Source organism: Molossus molossus, unplaced genomic scaffold (genome assembly GCF_014108415.1).
Source record: "Molossus molossus isolate mMolMol1 unplaced genomic scaffold, mMolMol1.p scaffold_m16_p_11, whole genome shotgun sequence".
NCBI classification, from domain to species: domain Eukaryota; kingdom Metazoa; phylum Chordata; class Mammalia; order Chiroptera; family Molossidae; genus Molossus; species Molossus molossus.
The window spans coordinates 81195814-81211156 of NW_023425346.1; the positions used below are offsets into that span (position 1 = coordinate 81195814).

At 41.2% G+C, this 15343-nt stretch overlaps 1 protein-coding gene across 1 annotated transcript in view; it reads right to left on the reverse strand.

Annotated features, from left to right (window-relative positions):
* The window catches only part of GPR1 (G protein-coupled receptor 1), a 47701-nt gene extending 32980 nt beyond the window's left edge, over positions 1-14721 (reverse strand). Inside the window, exon 1 of the mRNA XM_036254800.1 lies at positions 14624-14721. The gene's annotated coding sequence lies outside the window, so the exon portion shown is untranslated. The remainder of the gene's footprint in view (positions 1-14623) is intronic.
* Between the last annotated feature and the right edge of the window lie 622 nt (positions 14722-15343).

Consider the following 15343-nt stretch of genomic DNA (forward strand, 5'->3'; position numbering starts at 1 on the left):
TTCAGTCCTATGTCATTTACAGGGCCTCAGTGGCTTCCATTTTTTGATAATTTCAACTTCTCCCAGACTATTAATGAGGAGGAGGGGAAACACCCTTGGAGCAACCCTATGCTTGCTTTTGGTTTCTCCCCCAAATCCAATCTTGGTTTGCTCTAATTCTTTCGAAGGTAACCTGGCTTTCTGCAATAGAAACACACTCCACAGTTTTGCAGCAGAACTCATTCAGCAACCTTGTTACCTTGCTTCCAGAAACCAGTAGGTTTAATAATTGGAATAGGTCAGAATCGCCAACACTATATTCGTTAACAGTAAATAAAATTCATTTGCAAACCCATCAGGGTCCCAGAGAAAGGAATGGATACAATTGCTGTCCCCTCCTTGCCTGAAAGCAGCCATTTTGGCATTAAAAAAAAAATTTTTTTAAGTCAGATATCTTTTATTATTATTATTATTATTTTTTATCCTCACCCAAGGACATTTTTCGATATTTTGTTCAGATAGAGTGAGTGGGAGAGAGAGAGAGAGAAACATCGACGTGAAAGCGACACATCGAGTGGTTGCCACCCACACGACCCAACCAGGGCCGGGGACAAACTGCAACCAAGGTACGTGCCCTTAGCGGGAACCGAACCCGGTCTCTCCGGACCGCAGGCCGACACTCTAACCGCTGAGCCAAGCCAGCCAGGGCTCTTTTATTATTATTTTTAAATATGTTGCTTATTGATTTTTTAGAGAGACAGGGAGAGAGACAGAAACATTGATGTGAGAGAGACACATAGATCAGCTGCCTCCTGGACGCCCCCTACTGGAATTGAGCCTGCAAACCCTGCACGTGCCCTGACAGGAATCGAACTGGGACTTCTCAGTCCATGTGACAATGCTCCATCCACTGAGCCGCGCCAGAGGGGCCTTTCTGGTATTTTTTGTTTTTTAATTGACCTGTGCTCCTCGTTGGAGCTTCTAATTTGCAATTCTATAGATGGGTGCTGGGAGTTCCTAGCCTTGAAGGCACACTCTCCCATGCTAATTTTAGTTTTATTTTGAGATCTGTAGAGTCCAAATAAACCTCCAGATATGCTGTGTCTTGGGTTGCCTGCTGGTGTGCTGAGCCCCAAGTCACCTCAACCTTCCCACGTGTCTCAGCCTTCCCTTCCCATGGTCCCATCTCTCACTGCCTAACCTGCCTCTGTCTCCTCAGTAACGCACAGGTACAATGTAAGACATGATTTATGATATGTAGTTGTTCTGAGAAATATGATTTATGGTTGGGTTTTATTGCAGACATTTTCCACATTTATAGTGAGAGTGCTAGATAATGTTTTTCCATTTTCTTCTTAGAATTATTTTATTAATACTCAGCTATTGGCCTAAATCAAGCTTTGGCCTATAAGAAGACTTGACTACAGATGTCACCAGTATGGCCAGGAGCTGTTACCAGGAGGGGAGTATTATGCCAAAAACAGACTAAGTTAGTACAGCGAAGCAGAAGCAGTAAAACATTAACTTCCGTGGATTTACTATAATTTTGCAATAAGAAATTCTGGAAAAGAAGCTATTTTTATTTTTGTTATGAAGGTTGTGAGTTTTGGTTTAGTATGTTTTATATTGAATTACATTTGAAGAGGGATAATAATTTCTCCAGTATATTTAGGGCCTGTCAGAAAAAATTATAAAGGACCTCAAAATGGGCAAAAAGATTCCTGAGCATCTACCTGGTGTGTCTTTTCAGGTTCTCTCTGCCTGTCATCGTCTTTGAGGTATTTTACAGTTGCATAAGTTGTAGACAACTTATGTTACTGCAAGTGATCCTTGTCCATAGAAATACAAATGAATTGTGTCTAGTGGCATGCAAGTGATTACTGCCCTGTGAGTACTGGCCAGTTTTGCAACTATTTATAAATTCATTCAATATTCCTGAGGGCCTATATATGTGTAATACTTTGAATTCTCTTTTTAATCCATGTAATATTTTTACTAATTCTCTCATTAATTAATGAGTTAACTAAAACCTTTGAAACATGTTAATTTCATATTTGTACACGAGTCATGATTTACCTGTTTAAAATTACCTTTTTTATTTTCTTTTATTGAGATAACATTGCCATGTAACATTATATTAGTTTCAGATATACACAAAATAACTTGACATTTGTATGTCTTGTGAAATGATCACCACATTAAGTCTAGTTAACATCCATCACCATACATAGTTACAAATTTTTTTCTTGTGATGAGAACTTTTAAGGTCTACTGTGTTAGCACCTTTCAAGTATGCAATACAGTGTTATTGACTATAACCACCATGCTGCACGTGACTCCCCCGGGACTTATTTATTTTATAAGTGGAAGTTTGTACTTTTGACCCCCTTCACCCATTTCCTTCACTCTCCCCACCTTCCGAGTCTTCAGTCTAACAGTGTTGGTCTGACTTTGGGAGAACTGAGAGTAGGGAGAGAAGGGTGAGGATGTGGTAAGCTTTTAAATATATATATATAAAGTTTCTTTATAAGCCATTCAATTTCAAAAACTTACATTTACTTTCCACTCCTAGGATAATGATGGAGAAGCACTCACTTAGGGGAAGGGGGAGAAGGGGATTGGGAGAGGGAGTGTTTAAGTGCAATACCAAGCAAGCAGGGAAGGGCTTAAAGAAAGGAATTCTGATATCGCCCCAAGTTCAATGTTGCCAAGAGAAATTCTTTCTCTAGGGATCCTAGGCTCACTTTCCTTCATCTGTCTGTTCTCTCTGAAGACTCTGTGTTAGAAGCCAGGTCCTTAATATGATTTTTGGAAATAAGGACTAATAAGCAAGATGAATGCAATTTTGCACAGCTGGGATATTAACAGTCTCTCTGTCTCTCTGTCTCTTTCTCTCTCTCTCTCTCTCTCTCTCTCTCTCTCTCTCTCTCTCTCTCTGTCTCTCTCTGTCTCTCTCTCTCTCTCTCTCTCTCTCTCTCTCTCTCTCTCTCTCTGTTAGACTGAGGCCACTTTGATCCCTGCTGCAGCTATTTAAACAGAGGAAAGGAGCTAAACCAATGTTCTAGCCATCCCCAAACAACAAAATAATTGGTTAGATGTGGTGCTTTGCCTGAGCCAATTTGAGAACACAGAATGCCTTCGTTGGCCTGAGGATACTATCTGCTTCAGCAAAATGGGATAAAGAGAAGTTACAGAAATTGCAGTTATATCTAATCTGTAAATGTCTTGCCTCATCTCTCCCTTGGGATAGCTAAATATTTCTTGGGTGTTTACGTAGACTTGAGTTTTATTTCAACATACCCCTCTCCAGTCAGTCTTCTTTCTCTTCTGTCACCCTGGTCTCTCCAGTTAACCGCCCCCCCCCCCCCTTCCCCACCAGGCCCTCCTCACCAAGTGCTTGGACGTAAACAATCACAAGCATTTCTGGGCAGTATTTTATAATAGTTAAGAACTAGAGCCCAGGAGTCAGACAGACCTTGGTTTCTAATTGCAGTGCCATTTTTCACCTACCTGTGTGGCCTCAGGAAATTAGTTAAAAGCTGGAAGCATCAATTTCTGCAGCTGTAAAATAAGGATAATACTATCTACTTTATTGGGCAGCTGCGAGGACAAAATACGGCAATTAAGTGAAGCGTGGCACCTGGTACAGTCATCCATTACTCCTGCAATTTCCTTCTCTTCTCCTATTTCCTACTTTACCTCTATTTGTAGTATTCTTCTATTTCCTACTTTTTTATTTGTACGTACCAGTTCACAACTTTCCCCTTAATCCAACATAGATACCAACAGGTTTCAGGATATGCTACCCCAAAATATGGCACCTTGGCCTTTTACATATTTTATGCAAAGGAATTGGAGAAATAGTGGGTAAAGAAAGGCCTTTTGGACTTTCCCCTGAAGCAGGTCATAAAACCCACATGCGGAGGTAAGAGGAAAGGAGCATCCTTATCTCTGAAGCAGAGGGAATCAGAGAGGAATCTGAACAAACAGGACTTGCTACATTTCTCCAGCTTACTACCCTTAGCCCTTATGCTTTGTCTCACTACATCTTCCCATGAGTCTGCACTTTCCATCAAACCCCCTGTGAAAACACTCACCTTTAACTGTTTCTTCAGGTCTTCATTATATAGCCTTCTTTATGAATGCTCCCGTGTCATTAAACACTTGTATTAAATGTGTCTGTTTTTCTGTCCTTTAAATAAAAATTTATATAAAGTTACATATAATTATATTTATATTAGATAATTTACATTTATTTGTTTATAGTTAATATAAATAAATATTAAAATAAATGTGTTAATCTGCCTTTAGTTACAGGAGCTCTTGCTGAGAATTTGGGGGGGGGGGTATTTTTTCCCTCCAGTATTGAAATCAAAGGCCATGGATACATGCATGTATTATTTTTTCATTATAATCAATTTATTTTTTTTTTGCATGATCTGGGCAGAAAATCAATCAGCAAACCATTGACAGTGCCTGGCTCATACTAAGACCTGAAGAAGTGTGAGATGTCATTGTTGTTGTCTTTCTTTATCAAACCTTTTTTAGGGTGGATTATGAAATAACTCACATAACTAACATATGACTTTGTTGAAAGGTAGCAAATTCTTGGGCATCCAGCTAATTTCATGACCAATGGCTCTAGTCCAAGAGCTCGTTTGATGATATTATTCGTGATTAGTTAAGATAACATGCTGGATTTATGTTTCATTCTAAGGAAACATCAGCTGAAAGATACCCCTGTGAGCAGCAGAACAGTGATTTCCTGCTGTCATGGTAAAGCTGCATTGCGCTCATTCCTTCCTCTCCCCAAGCAGGACATTCTGATCCTGTGATACTGTTCTACCAAAGGAGTTTATTTATTTTGTGTCAAATGATTTGTGTCGATGAGCTCATTTCTTGTGAGGAAGATAGGTACAATTTAGCTGGGCTTCTTGCTATAATCTCGCAGGCTGCTGTGAACCAGCTAGCCAGGGAACACATCAAGTGTCTGCCTCAGCAAGAAAATATTCGCTCTTCCAAAAAATTCCTGTAGGAGCATTCTCTTAAATTTGATGAATAAGTTATTAACCGATTGCTTGAGAAAACATTCCCGGCCAGTGTAGCTTAATGGATTGAGCATCTTCCCATGGCCTGAGAGATCCTGGTTTGATTCCTGGTCAGGGCACACGCCCAGGGTTGTGGGCTCATTCCCCAGTAGGGTGTGTGCAGGAGGCAGCTGATTGATATTTTTTCTCTCATCGATATTTCTCTCTCTCTCTAAAAAAAAAAAAAAAAAAAAAAAAATTAGTAAAAATATTTTTTAAAAAAGGAGAAAATGGTCATTCTTTAGGAAATTACTGAACAGCAGCCAGAGGTGTTAAGCAGCTTCCATTTGCCACAGCTAGAAAAGAGATCTGATTTGTCTTAAGCTGAGCTTTTGTTTATTTAAGGTTGAAATAAATGAGTGGATATTTTCATAAATATTCTAGTATAAAGTTAGAATGGAGAAACATTCTCTACAATCATTTTTCCCCCTCCCCGTATTCTGGGAGATGTAACACATTTCTGAGGAAATCTGAAAATACCACTTTTATAGCGTGGCATAATATAATTCCTCCTTCTAGACAAGCAGTTCATGTGTGTGCTGAAATTCTCCTTGCCCATTCACTGCTCTCTCAGAAAAAGGCAAACACTGCAGAAATGCCATATGTAGACATGAAATACTGTTCCAGAGCTGGGCATCCCCTCCTGACAAGGTAGGAAGAGCTTAGCCATTTTACCATCTTCTACATTTTCCCCATCTTCTTGGGCAGTGCATGTACAGAACTGTAATTAAGTATATGTTTTTTGTGTGTGTTGATTATGGTAAAATCATTCCAGAGGCGACTAATTTTAGTTTGAATAGACTTAATGACGTGAAAGCGCGCATGAGGCAGAATGGCAATCAAACAGAAAAGTCATGTTTTATATTATCTTTGCACCTGGGCAACATAATACATAATTTATATCAATTTAGTATTTTCCATAAGGTAACTAAACAATTGATTTGACTAAGCTTTTATTTCCTGAATTTGCTAGTGGTTTTGGAATTAAGGAGAAAATCACCAACAATTCTGAAGGGTAAGCTGTATTTTTAGATGTTCCTTCCCTAAGTTAACTCTTCCCTGACCTCACAAGCCCAGATTTTAAATCTGGATCCCTACTCCACACTCTTTACTTAAAAAAAATTTTTAATCCTCACGCGAGGATATTTTGCTATTTATCTTCATATGGAGTGGGACGGGGGGAGAGAGAGGGACACATCGACTGGTTGCTTCCTGCATGACCCCGACCAGGGCTGGTGACGAATCGCAGCTGAGATACACACCCTTGACTGGAATCGAACCCACGACTCACTGGTCCGTGGGCCGATGTTCCAACTGCTGAGCCAAACCAGCCAGGGTTTTACTTATAATTTTTACTTACAATATATGTGAATGCTTACTTGATAAATGTCCCCCACTGACATCGTTGTAATTAGCTGGTTATTAATAGTAGGAAAGGAGCAAAGGGAAGGCCAGACATTATAGGCATGTCATGTCCAAATGAAGCTGCAATTTCATACTCCCCAGGAAACACTGGCCCGTTCTCTGCAGATCACTTGGGGGAAGGAGTCCAACAAAGGGAAGACAGACACATGCTCAGTAAAGTTGGGGTGACACAGGAAAGTACTTGCCTGTCAATCACCCCTGGGGACAGGGATAGTTGTTTTGCATGGCCACTGCAAGCACACGGACACTTGGGAACACATAACCCCCTGAGCAAAGAAGTTTGCCCTCTTGGGCTCTGCTCATTGCTCTTATTGCCTTTGACTCTCGGCTTATGGAGCTATTTTGCTCCTGCTTCCTAGCATTCGCCCATATGGCCCACAGCCACGTGGACCCCACACGCAATGGACAAATGGACTGCAGCGGGAAACACAAGCTAAACTTGCCTGATGCTGGACTGGACCCAAGGGAAATAGGACTTTGAAAACCCAAGAGTGTAATCCATGGAAATAAAGCATTCTTCCATGTGCATCCTCCCATTGGGGGTCTCTGAAAATGCTTATTCCAGCGGTACCCCAAGAACCCCCCTTCCACATGCAACCAGGGGAGACGAGCCCCTCTCACATCCTACACCACCACCAGGCTGTAGTTTAGCTTACCTCTATACTCCAGAGCCTACCACAGTGTCTGGTGAAGAGTGGACCTCAATAATATCCACTGATTGGTGGACAGACAATTCACTGTTTTCATAAAAGGCATTCATGCTCATGAGCATCTCAACAATAACTAATATTTCATTTTGTCTGAGAAGGCAAAGGTGAGTTTGAAAAGGGAATTTAAATTCTTAATTATCATCAACTCCATTCATTCCTGTGTTCAGAGCCTCTTCTTATTAAAGGTGTTAAAAGAATGCTGATTACCTAGGAAAGCTAGTCTCACTCCTGAGAGGTTTTTAATTTGTTCAGCCACTTCAATGAACCAGGACTTTTGATTGACACCAGGCCCCACTTCATGGAAAGATGATGGAGAATTTTCTCCAAATTATTATTAAGAGCAAACTAGTTCCCTGTAAACCATATGGTTGTCTAATCATGTATTGCTTATAATTAAAACCAGTTCAGCCCTGGCAGGTTTTGCTCAGCGGTTAGAGCGTCAGCCCGCGGACTAGAGAGCCCCAGGTTCGGTTCCCGCTAAGAGCATATACCTCAGTTGCAGTTTGTCCCTGGCCCCAGTTGGGGTTGTGTGGGTGGCAACCAGTCAATGTGCCTCTCTCACAACAATGTTTCTCTCTCTCTCTTCCCCCCTCTCCCCCTCCCGCTCTATCTGAAGATAAATGCAAAAACTATCCTCGGGTGAAGATAAAAAATTTAAAAATTTAAAAAAAAAGAAAAATCAGTTCACCTAACTACATTCAAAAAGAAGCAGATACCAAGCACACTCTAATTACATAGTATCATTTAACATATTACAGTAATACCTAACATTTCCTGAGGACTTGTTAAGTAGCTAAGCAACTTCCGATGCATTTTCACATTTAATTCTCACAACAATCCTGTGAGCTACTGTCAATTCTTAGTTATATAATTAAGCAGAACGCTCCACTACCAGATATTTCCTATGCAAATAGAGGTTTGTCATTATAAACCACCAAAGAGAATCTTTTGTGGACAATTAAAGATGCCATATCTATAAGAACTTCCTTCTAGGTCCTGTGATATAACTTTATATATGAATTATTTTTCATTTCTTCATCCCAGGAGGGATAGTTTGGTCCTATGAAAATTCAACCCCACACATATTTGTTAGACTTGGTTTGGATTCTCTATCTTTTCCAGGCTGCCGAGTTGCATATACCTTCTTTCCAAGTCCTTTTCCATGAAGTCCTCCCTTTTTTTTTTTTTGTTCAGATAGAGTGGGAGAGAGAGGGAGAGAGAGAGAGAGAGAAACATAGACATGAAAGGGACACATGGAGTGGTCACCACCCGCATGACCCCAACAAGGGCCGTGTACAAACTGCAACTGAGGCTCGCGCCCCTAGCAGAAACCGAATCTGGGTCTCTCCAGACCGCAGGCCGACACTCTAACTGCTGAGCCAAACAGGCCAGGGCAAGTCCTCCCTTTTTAATATTAATTCTGCCTTTATCCCAAGCCCTGATGCACCCCCCAGTGTTTCAAACACCTCATAAAGATTATACGACATGTGTCTATAATAATAACTTTTTGTGGAATATGAGGTCTATTGTATTCAGTTACATGGAGCACTTGCAATGGATAAACTAAACCCAACTGATTCCATTATTATACTAGATGATTGACTGGTTAACCATGGATGGTTCTTTCATAACTCTTTTGCACTAAAAACCCCCACAAAATTAGAACTTTAGAGAGTAGCCCTAGAAACCATTTTAAGCATATATGAGATCTGCTTTGCTTCTGTATGATTCTGAGGGCACACTATGACCTCTCCTTATTGAATTCTTTATGTGTCAAACATGAAATGAATTACTTCCTTAGCTCCACCTTACTTGGAATTTTGTCATCTAAGGGCTGGTCTTTTGCTGGTGATACTAACAAGGCCTGCAGTTTTTGGTGTGCTAAGAATGTCTCCCTAACCCACTGGTGGGCCTGAATTCTTTTCCTGCTCTACTTCAGTCTTCAATTTAAAAACTACTGTAGTCCACCTGGGAATTCCCCAGTCGCAGTTAGGTGAGCCTGGCTGAGTGCAGCTGTGTCATCTAGATTGGTTAGGTTCTGAAATACTATCTGTAGATCAGCAACACTGGTTTTATATGTAGGTTTTCAGAACCTTCTTTGCAGAATTGAGTTATATGTAGATTCCCTAGAGGAGAGTAGCCAACAGTGTTGTCAAAAATATTGCAGTGAAGCCCTGGCCAGGTAGCTTAGTTGGTTAGAACGTCATCCCCATACACCAGGGTTGTGGGTTTGATCCCCAGTTAGAAAACATACAAGAATCAACCAATGAATGCATAATAAGTGAAACACCAAATCGATGTGTTTTTTTTTCCCTCTCTCTCCCTCCCTTGTTCTCTCTATATAAATAAATAAAAACAAAACAAAACAAAAACACATAAAAATATCACAGTGAAAAATGGGAAGTGCTACATGCATATATTTTTATTGTAACCTGAAAATTTCCCCAGTTGACAGTGGACACAAATAGGGGGTATTCAAAGTTTTAATTCAGGATTCAGTGGGGTGTCCACACTAGTTGATGTGGTACCTACTATGTTTTCCCAATAAATATATCACATTTAAGAAGATTTCAGTACAGCCCTGGCCAGTTTGGCTCAGCGGTTAGGGCATTGGCCTGCGGTCCAGAGAGACCCGGGTTCGGTTCCCGCAAAGGGCACGTACCTCGTAGAGGTTTGTCCCCGGCCCTGGCTGGGTCGTGCGGGTGGCAGCCATTCGATGTGTCCCTTTCGCATCAATGTTTCTCTCTCTGTCTCTCTTCCTCTCTCTCCTTCCTGCTCTATGGAAAAATGTCCTCGGGTGAGGATAAAAAAAAAAGAGGAGTTCAGTACAAAGTACTTCCGGAGCCTCCAGGAGGTGAACGACATGTTTATACACAGCTTTGCTTCTCCTGGGCACCAGGACTGCCAGAGCACCCGGCTGCTGCCTCGTCAAAACTGGGGAAAACTTTACGACACAGTAAGGACAACAGGCTAGAGGATTCTCTTCTGTTATGATTGTCTTTGCTATAGGAGACCCAAAATAGGGCTGTTTGTGCTCTGACGTTTTAGTGGAAACACGGTTTTGCATTTTCACTTGCAGGCCGCCCTCACAGCCCCTCTGCTCTCGGTGGTCAAAGGCTGCTCTGGGCTCCTCCCTCCTGGGAAGTCCTCCCACAAGGCTCCTCAGGCCCAGAGGACCACTGGTGGGCCCAGAATTTCCATCCCCCTTGACTCATGACGGGACACCAATCACCTCTCTCACTGTCTCACCTCCTTCGTGAACTGTTAACTTGCCTACTTCCATCCACTGCCATCACTCTGTTGTCTGAACTCCACATTCTGGAGGAACTACAGACATTTACATCTTTTTAGTCTGATATTCTATATCCCACACAGCACGACTCTAAGCTTACAGAGGACAAGCCTCTCCCATTAAAATCTTCATGTCTTCTTCCACCACACTAGCTGAGGGTTCCGTCAATATTTGCTTGACTGAATGTGACACATAAAGGTGGCTTCTTTCAGTTAATGAGAAACAACCTCTCTTCCCTCCCAAAATGGAAAACAGCAGACTTCTAAACAAGGAGCCATATATCCCAGCTTCCCTCTTCCTTTGTTTGAACATGGAGGTGAAATCAAATATTTGTAAAACAGAACAAAACAAAATGTCAACCATTCAAAAGCTCTCATATGCCTTATTTATTGGATTTCCGAATTCGTTGCTCATAGACCACGTCTTTACGTGCATTTGTCCTGCAGACACTTGCTGTAGGCAGCGTTTCACACGCTCAGGTTCACCTGGGCCAGTGGATGGTGTTCGCTGAACAAGGGGCCAAGGTTGGATGGTTGGCTTTCGCCGGGGTCACTGCTTCACACGGCAAGAAACTCTTCCACAGGCAAAGCCAGGCCCCACTTAACCCCTGGCCTCCCACCCTCTAATCAACCATCGACTGAAATACTCACTTGACTGGAAGGAAGATTGCATAATTTCCAGCAAAATGTTGTGCCTGAATCTTGTATAGTTTGTTCCTACCGACACCATTTTCTTTAACAATGAAGAGATACTCATCTCATTTAAGTATCAGTGGGAATAATCAGAACATACTATGATATTGAAGAATATAAGAAAATAAAGTCTGAATGAAAGATGTGTCTTACTAAATATGTATTAGGTACTCACTGTATGTGCTAAGTACCCATTATATATATCACACTGAGTAATGACTTAAGAAGCAGTGATTAAAAAGTGGTAGCAGAGGATGAAAAGCTGGAAGGAACCTAACCTGTCAGATTTCTTTTAGAGGAAAGGAAACTGAGGTCCAGAGAATGTGTTCCGCCTCAAGCAATGAAACAAGTTAGAGGCAGAGTGGGAGTCAGAGCCCTAGGGAGGCAGGCAAAATCAAAACAGCAACTGTAAAATATTGTGCAACCACAGATTTAAGACATATTTGGAAACTGTCCAATTTCAAAGAATGCTGTTAGTAATCTTCATTTAACTAGTCATTTTTTTCTATCTTTTAGGGGTTTTTTTATCCTTATTTGAGGATATTTTTTCCACTGCTCCTTAGAGAGAGTAGAAGAGAGGGAGGGAGGGAGGGAGGGAGGGAGGGAGGGAGGAAGGGAAGAAGAGAGAGAAAGAGAGAGAGAAACATCAATGTGAGAGAGACACATCAGATTAGTTGTCTCCCACATGCACCCCGACCAGAGCTGGGGATGAACCTGCAACTCAGGTCCGTGCCCTTGACTGAGAATCAAACCCACAACTCTTTGGTCCACGGGCTGACGTTCTAACTGCTGAGCTACACCAGCCAGGGCTCTATCTTTAAAATTTTAATACTATCAGTTTTTATTGTTGTCTTGGCTTTTATTACTTTCATTATTAGAAGTTTTATTTGAGGTAGAAACCTTCACTAAAGTTAATAACATCACCAAAGAAACCAGGTGAATTAGAACTGGAGTCCACACCACATGGAAAGATTTAACTTTCTGTGGTATATATGAAAATTGAGACTTGAAGAAAAATAATAGATAGGAATTTTCCTCAATTATAAAAGTAACAGACTATTAGAGAAAGTTTGGGGGGAAAAGAAAGGTGGTTTCACTCAAAGGGGTCCAGCATTTGCCACTATGGCATAAAAATTATTTTGAGCAGAAGGCATTTGAGGTCCCAGAGAAATTCAATGGTCATAAATCCCCTTCCCAGGGGCAACCAGGGAAGACTGGCTCTTATCATCAGAGGTAAGACACACCACATCTAAACAGACATGTCACTCGCCCATCTATTTTCCTAAGGACCCCTTTAACTTATTATTTTTTAAAATATATTTTAATTGAGAAAGAGGAAGGGAGAGAGAGATAGAAACATCAATGTAAGAGAGAAACATCAATCCACTCTCTTCTGCACACCCCCTACTGGAGATAGAGCCTGAAACCCAGGCATGTGCCTGACTGGGAATCGAACCAGGACCTCTCAGTCCATGGGACAATGCTCAATCCACTGAGGCACACCGATCAGGCCCATTTAACTTATTAAAAAGTTATTTGTGCCCTGGCTAGTTTGGCTCAGCGGTTGAGCATCAGCCTGTGGACCAGAGAGTCCCGGGTTCAGTTCCTGCTAGGGGCACGTACCACCAAAAAAAAATTGAAAAGTAATTTGTTTTCCCATAAATTCTTTTCTCCTCCTCCCCTTTTTTTCTTAAGATGTCACTTGTATTCCTGTAAGTGCCCTTTCCTCCCTTCTTTTCCACTATTAAGATGATTTATAAGCCCCAAATTCTACCCTCCCTTTGAGTCACATTTTTTGTGAACTCCTCTATGTACATTAATAAAAATACGTGATTAAATTTTTGTGTTTTCTCTTATTAAACTGTATTTTGTCACTTTAATTCACAGGACCTCAGGAACTGCACCTAAGAGGATAGGGGGAAAGTTCTTCCTTCCTGATACACTATCAGCACACCATCAGCTCAACAGAACTATTTTCAATTTTGTATATTTTCTACAATTTTTAACTGCATTTATTTTCACATCATTATAATCACTACTAACATTATAACACAGGCACCCATCCACGATGCTACATAACCCTCCAAATTATAATTTCCTGATAAGTGCAACATACTTCATTGAGATGATACATTAGAAGTTCCTTAACCAGCCTTCAACTGTTGGGTATTTTGATTGCTTCTGATTTTTTAAAGTTAAAAACAATTGGGTGGGGGGGCTTTTCTCCGTTTAAAATTACTTCTGTAAATTAGCTCCCAATGCTGTGGCCTTGCAAAGGGAATGCTGGGTTACATATCTATCTCAGGGAGAGGACAATTAGCAGCAAAGTAACATAGAAAATGTATGGCATTCTTTCATAAACTAAATAAGTCTCAGGTAAAATCATAAATAAAGGCCACGAAGAAACCAGCACCATGCATGTGTCTGGAAGATGTGTAAACATGATGAGAATTATTCAGTAAGAGGCACTACTTGAACTAGGTAATTTGAAACCCAGAGAAAGGTCCCTAGGCCTTTTTTTCCACAAGACAAACAGACAAAAAAAACAGTAGAAGATTAAATTAGCAACAAGTTTGTGGAAACTGGGATGAATGAGTTTGTTTTAAGTAAAGGGCCAATTTAAGAGAGTAATTGCTGATTAAAGTTCTGTTACCAAACCTTCCTTCGGTTTTCATTAGCTTTCATTGGAAGGAAATGATAAAACTATTAGACAAAAAGCAATTGTTGCTCCCAGTGATCTCACTACCACAGGAACAATTGAGTTAGCTGTACCTTCCCTCCCAGCTACTTCCCTGAATGTAGCCATTTGTCCTTCATTAGGAGGGCCCGGGTACCCACTATTCTAACAGGCAATTGATTAGGACATTTCAAATAGCAACAACAAAGAAAAGTTTGCTTTGAAAAACCACCAGCTATTCATCTTAAAAAGAGAGGAGGGAAAAAACACAACCAAACTACATTAAACTCAATTGAAAACTTTTTTTCTTACCTTGTAATCTAAGGAGGGCAAAATCAATGTTCATCTCAGAGTACCATTTTCTCCTATTAGATTTCTCCACAGTGGGCTTTCCAGAAATGATGCTTGATTATTTCTGAGTCACAACTACTTAAAATCCACATGGGTGAGCCTTACTTTATAGGCAAAAGCTGAGGAAATTACAGAAAGTTCTTTGTACCCTCATGTTCTCTCTTTCAGTATTTTAGGTTTAATCAGCAGCTGTAGCAAAGCCTGCTATGCTTTTCCCTCAACACTTTTGACAGGACCAAAAATATGAACTTTCACATAAAGCTTTTCATAAACGATCGGGAGTCCTTTTCCCTTTTTGCCAGCTGGTAGTTAGTCAAAATACTGTTTTGGAAATAAATTTGTCTGCAGGAATCCTCATCAGGTCAGCTGCAAATGTGTCTGTTTGAGAAAAACAAACAAGAAGCACTTACCAGTTAGTTTTCTGTGAGGAGAGAAGCTATTGTGATGCCTGGGTGTAACCTCCCAGCTGCAGAATGAAATGCTGAGTGGTTTTCGGAACAGCTCCGTTGAACACTCTCTTCTCCTGCTTCCTCGTCTGGCTCTCCTCTGGCTTTTGAAATGACACTGTAGAGGAGAATGATGTTGGGTTTCCTTTGAACGTGGTTCTTCCCTTCCTCCACCACCCTCCATAAAAATTCACCATGGATTCCGGGGGCAAAGTGAGCCATGAGCATACTGCACACATTAATTCTTTGGCTCAGCGTGTTTGTATGTGTGTAACCGAGATTTGTTTTTGTGAATGGAAACCCTTGCTATTGGCCGCAGTGCCAGGCTGAGTAACAGAGGTGGGGAGGCCCTCACTGCGCCTTTGTTTGGGTAGGCTTTTGCTTATGAAAAGTCAAATTAAATCTCATTCCAACAACGGAATGAAAAGAACCTTAGCGATGGCCAAGGAGCCCTCTCCAAATGCCTTGGGTTTCGGTGCGTTTCTGAGAAGCGCAGAACTGGAATCACACTAGTAGTTAGGTGTGCATTTTACTTTTTCTTTCTTTACTGAGGCGGGTTGAGAGTCGAGGTTGACTTTTTATCTCTCATCTCACCTGTGGGTCCAGCGAACATGGCCCCATCTGAAGCAGGATTCATAACTCAGGAATTTGCAGGGTGAGCCTAGCGAGGCTGAGGTGAGGGCG